This window comes from Bombina bombina, unplaced genomic scaffold (assembly GCF_027579735.1).
Source record: "Bombina bombina isolate aBomBom1 unplaced genomic scaffold, aBomBom1.pri scaffold_1857, whole genome shotgun sequence".
NCBI lineage: Eukaryota > Metazoa > Chordata > Amphibia > Anura > Bombinatoridae > Bombina > Bombina bombina.
This window is the reverse complement of record NW_026512858.1, coordinates 33,279-39,545: the sequence shown is the minus strand read 5'-3', so window position 1 is coordinate 39,545 and position 6,267 is coordinate 33,279. Positions and strand designations below refer to the sequence as shown.

At 36.9% G+C, this 6,267-nt stretch overlaps 1 long non-coding RNA gene across 1 annotated transcript; it reads left to right on the top strand.

Annotated features, from left to right (window-relative positions):
* The first annotated feature begins 263 nt into the window (after positions 1–263).
* On the top strand, positions 264–6,037 carry LOC128644555 (uncharacterized). The gene is made up of 2 exons (XR_008399995.1): positions 264–306; positions 3,958–6,037. It is a non-coding gene; the product is annotated as an uncharacterized LOC128644555 (long non-coding RNA).
* Positions 6,038–6,267: the final 230 nt, after the last annotated feature.

The window sequence follows — 6,267 nt, the reverse complement described above, 5'->3', positions numbered from 1 at the left end:
AGATTTTTGTACACTGATTTAAAAGATGGAGACATTCAAGTCTATTAGACAAAAATCCTTTCTAATGGTTTTAAAATAGAAAAAATAAAATAAATATGTAATTCTATAGTAAGACAACAAGGTAATTACAAGGTGTTTACTGTCCCTTTATGCAGAAATAGAAAGGCACAGTTTTTGTAAATATATATTATTTTGACCTAGAGACATTGATTGTGTTCAATGTGCATTAATATTTTGACTAATTTATTTTTTATGTGTTTCAGGATCAACCTTCAAATAAGTCACAAAATCTGCAGTTTACAGATGGTGAGTTGGGGCTATTCAAAACTATTGTTGTAAAAGGAAACATTCAATCAAACAGATGTTTTGCAGTGCATGTTTATATGTATACTCAGCTAGATGTCCTAATTACCTGTACAATTTTGTGTTCTAACTTTTATGAAAAGGAAGTTTTTAATCTCACGCTTTTATTCCCACCATAGTTTAAATAAATGTTGCTTCTGTCCTGGAAATAAGCTTCACTTAGTGGCAAATCATATGTATATAATTCCCATGAGAGCTAACAAGCTTGAAATAGCTGTCCAGATGTGATTTTGTTTTTACTGAGTATACCCCACAAGGGGATTTCTGTGGTTAAGCCCTGGAAGAAAAAAGGCACGAGACGTTGTATATATCATTTTCTTATCTTACCCAGAGTTTTCTGGTGCATTGGTAAAAATGCATATGGTATATTTCTGAGGAAAAGAAAGGGATACTTGCTTAGATGTGCTAATTGGCTATACAATATTTTTTGTGGTTCTCCCTCTGTTTATCACAATATATATATAAATATAAATATATATATATATATATATATATATACACACACACATACATACAGTCATGGCCAAAAATATTGGCACCCCTGCATTTCTGTCAGATGATGCACCACTTCACCCAGAAAATTGTTGCAATTACAAATGTTTAGTCATTCTCATGTTTATTTCTTTTGTTTGTATTTCTATGACACAAAAAAGTGGAGAAAAAAAAGCCAAATCTGACACATTCCACGCAAAACTCCAATAATGGACTGGACAAAATTATTGGCACCTTCTAAAAATTGTAAGAAATAATTCCATTCCAAGTTTGTGGTGCTCCTGTTATTTGTAATTAAACTCACCTGTATCAATTAACAGGTGCTTACAATATAGAAATCACACCGGCAACCAGTTAAAATGGGGAACAATTGACTCAACCTTTCTGTTATGTGTCTCTGTGTGCCACGCTGAGCATGGAGAAGAGAAAGAGCAGCAAAGAATTATCTGGGGATTTGAGAACAAAAATTGTGGAAAAGCATGGACAATCTCAAGGTTACAAGTCCATATCCAGAGATCTTAATGTTCCTGTGTCCACTGTGCGAAACATTGTCAAGAAGTTTACAGCCCATAGCACTGTAGCTAATCTCCATGGACGTGGACGAAAGAGAAAAATTGATCAAAGATTGCAACAAAGGATTGTTTGAATGGTGGATAAAGAACCTTGATAAACGTCCAGACAAATTCCAGCTGACCTTCAGGCACAGGGTACAAATGTGTCAGCTCGCACTATACAACGCCATCTGAATGAAAGGGGACGCTATGGTAGGAGACCCAGTAGGACCCCACTGCTGACATAGAAACATATAAAAGCCAGATTGGAGTTAGTCAAAACTCCTTTTGGGATAATGTGCTGTGGACAGACGAAACAAAATGACAGCTTTTTGGTAAAGCCCATCATTGTACTGTTTTTAGAAAAAGAAATGAGGCTTTTAAAGAAAAGAATACAGTCCCTACAGTCAAACATGGTGGAGGTTCACTGATGTTTTGGGGTTGCTTTGCTGCTTCAGGCTCTGGATGTCTTGACTCTGTGCATGGCATTATGAAATATGAAGACTACCAAAGAGTTCTGTGGTGCAATGTAGGGCCCAGTGTCAGAAAGTTGGGTCTCTGTCAGAGGTCATGGGTCTTACAGCAGGACAATGACCCAAAGCACACGTCAAAAAGCACCCAGAAATGGTTTAAGACAAAGCGCTGGAGAGTACTGAACTGGCCAGCAATGAGTCCAGATCTCAATCCCATAGAGCACCTGTGGAGAGATCTCAAAACAGCAGTTGGGAAAAAGAACCCTTCCAATCTGAGAGACCTGAAGCAGTTGGCGAAAGAAGAGTGGTCCAAATTTCCAGTAGAGAGGTGTAAGAAACTTATTGATGGTTACAGGAAGCAATTGATTTCAGTTATTTTTTCCAAAGGGTGTGCTACCAAATATTAAATTGATGGTGCCAATAATTTTGTCCAGTCCATTTATGGAGTTTTGCGTGGAATGTGTCAGATTTGGCTTTTTTTGTCTCCACTTTTTTGTGTCATACCAATACAAACAAAAGACATAAACATGAGAATGCCTAAACATTTGTAATTGCAACAATTTTCTGGCGAAATAATGCATTGTCTGACAGAAATGCAGGGGTGCCAATAGTTTTGGCCATGACTGTATACACCGTTAGTAAACGTTAAAGCCTGTTTAAAGACCGGAGAGTGCCTGTGTGGAGCATATTGTGTGTGTGTATATACTGTATATGTAACAGAAATGGACTGTACTCTGAAACCAGACAGGGTACACATCCTAAGTCACTGTAAACTCCACAGCCCTGAACACGGACAAACAGCTGTACAGTTCCCGGCAACGTCGGCAGTTAACCCCTGAGCTGGCTGGGTGACAGTCACTCCCCAGCAGGCACACAGCAATGTTTAAAAGCAACAAATGATAATCAGTTGCATTTGGTGCCAAATGGTTTAAAGGGACATGAAACCCAAAAATGTTCTTTCATCATTCAGAAAGAGAATACAATTTTAAACAACTTTCCAATTTACTTATATTATTTAATTTGCTTCCTTCTAGTGTTATCCTTTGCTGAAAGGTTTATCTAGGAAAGCTCAGGAGCAGCAAATAATCTAGGTTCTAGCTGCTGATTGGTGGCTGCATATATATACTGACTATCATTGACTCACCCATTTGTTCAGTTAGAAACCAGTAGTGCATTTCTGCTCCTTCAACAAATGATACCAAAAGAATGAAACAAATTAGATAATAGAAGTAAATTAGAAAGTTGTTTCAAATTGTATTCTCTATCCGAATCATGAAATATTTTTTTGGGGTTTCATGTTCCTTTAAGCCCAAGACCACGTCATGGTCTCTCCCCACTTGGGACCCTAACCAGCAGCCAAACAATGCATACTTTCAAACAAACCAACTGGGAACCTCCCAGGGGACACAGGTATTTTAAATTTCAACGATAATTTCAGCCTTCATTGGGCCTTGTTAGAGAGGTGCAGCAATATTCCTCTAAGCACATTGGGCAAGGAATCCACGTCTGGTTTCCCCTTAGGGAACCTAAATACTTTAATCTCTTCAAATTAAAGGAGAGAAAATTTAGGGTACACAGTCCCTTTAAAAAAGTCCCATGTACTTCTTAAAGGATATTAAACCATCAAAATAAATATTATATATATATGTTGAAGTAACACTACAATCCAAAACAGCCTTAAATGACTCATATATGTTAGTTTTTATATAAATATCTCAGTTAATACATCTTTCACATTTCAGAGTACACACTGCAGTTTTCTATAGTTGAAATAACCGTGTAAACATGATGCACAGTGATTGCTTAATTGCTGTACTATCCCATGTACATCTGTCAGTGACTGGCCACAGCCAAGGAGATAGCATAAACATACTCAAGGGAAAGCGTGCAAAACAGCTAAAAGGCTATTAATACATTTATTTTTATACAGATAGTTTGCAATGCAGTGATTTATTGCCAGTATAAACTATACATATGTAAATAGAAATTATTTATTGTTTCTTTAAAAAAAGAATACCGTAGCGATTATAACGATTAGAATCAATATTATATGGAAATATTTTTTTATCTACTTGCAGAAACCTCAACACAAAGGCCATTAAGGGCAAGATCTAGCGAATCAGACGCTGCGGGGATCCCTATGATGCAGAGACAACAAGCAGAGGAACACAATTCTCCATCCCTGAGTGGTGGAGTCTCCAGAGAAAGCTCTAGAACGTCTGATGCTAAAGCCATGGTGCTCAGAGCAAGACAACAGGCTGACATGGAAAGAAGTTTAGGCAACACCAGGCCTGGTAACTCCGATGCTCTGGAGATGGTGAGAAGAGCGAGGCTGGAAGCTGAAATGGACAGGGGACCACATTAGGCAGATAACCCCTGTTATTAGAACGAGTCACATTTACTGAAGTGCAGCACTTGTGATTTTTGCAAGAATTAACCTCTTGGCTGCCGCAGAGAGCAGTAGGACATTTTATAGCAATGTGTTCTAATTAGGGTGACCATATTGCTGCTTTAAAAAGGGACACATGAAAAATACATATGTCAGGGGAAACATTTCTTTAAACAGCCCTGACATATGTATTTTTCATAATGTGTCCCTTTTTAAAGCGGCAATATGGTCACCTTAGTTCTAATACTCTTAAAAGGGATGTTAAACAATAGTCTAAGGCAGCTATAGCAGCTGTAATACTCAACCAGCTATTGCTCACTATGTAGACGCTACAAAGCAATTTGAGGAGTTGAAAGTTGACCCCCCCCCCCCGCTCTTTTACCCAGGGTGCCTCATTATGTCTTTAGACTATACAGCGTGGGTGTGTGCAGGTGGAGCGAGATACGCAAATGACCCTCCCCACCCCAGGATTTTACTCTTTTTACCAGACAACTCTATCCTGATGAACATAGATATTCATTTTGGGGTGCATTATCATTTTTGCCTCCCCATGGAAACGTTTCTGCAGACACCCACATAACTAAGTAATTACAATGCACATTCTGTGGGTAAATGGTTAGCCACAAGCGACGACAAACACACGCATACTTGGCTATAGCTCCTTACCAACCTGCTTATTTTCATGTTTTAAGAGCTCTGCTGTCCTTCTTAGTTTTTCCCTTTCCTAAAATGTCCCCATTTTCAAACTGAATCCTGAGATTCCCCTTCCAATACACCACTTATGGCTTTGGCCAACTCAGAAGACCTGCAACAGTCATAGTCTCCTTCACACACACACACACACAAGTATATATATATATATATATATATATATATATATATATATATATATATATCATAGTCACTTTTTTTTTACATTTCAACAAACACCTCAAATTGCTGTGGATAGTCTACGTAGATAGCAAGAACAAGGAAAGAATTACTATTGTTGCGGAGGACATATTTAGCATTCGTTCATAACAAATGTTCTGAATGCACATCCCTAATTTTTGCAATATAATTAAATGAACAAAAATGATTCCAGTAAACAATTTCACTGTTCCATTGGCCTACACACATATGCAGTGCATGATCTATGCACCCTGGTTTAAACTGTGTTTCAGCACACAAAGCAAGTGGGGGGATAATCAATGCTCACTTAATTTACAACATACAAGCCTGCGCCAACTCTAGCATAGTAGTACATGGGCGTGTACAGCATAAGTGCGTATGCTGCGGAAACAGTGACAGCTTTTAACAGAATCCTTTTTGCTAATAGAAATATATTACAGAATGTTTCTTGTTAAAAATTAAATGCACTTTTTTCATATTTCAATTTTGACCATTATGTCCCATCAACTGCCAAGGGTTAAAGCAAAATGAAGTGTGCTATGACGTTGTGGAAATGTTTAACATTATTTAATGTAGTTTACACATGCAATTTTATATTTTATATATATCTATATGTGTGTGTGTGTGTGCGTGCGCGTGTACACATATATAAACTTTATAATTCAGTTAATGTAAAACTCTAAACAAATTGTTTGAAATTAATGTTAACAATTATATATCAGAATTGTAATATTTATTAAAGTTGCTTTGTTTTCCAGGATATGATCTCCCTAATTTATTAAATAATTATAAATGTTAGATTTTTGTTTTGTTTTTTACATTTGTTGAGTTTTTTATGTTAAAGAAAATACAATTTTAAATAAAGTAATAAAAAAAGATAGCGGTCTTGAATATGTTTCTTTGTTTTGTAAACTAAAGGATGTTTTTAAGTATTATATTTGTTGAAGAGTAAAGCTAGGTAGGCTGATAGGACCTTAGGAGTGTGCACAAGTCTTTAGCAGTCTATGGCAGCATTGATTGTATCGAAGTATAACATTGCTATAACGAATGTTGCAAACACTGCAGCCAGATGGCTGGACACATGTGCTCTTTAACAAAAGATACAAAT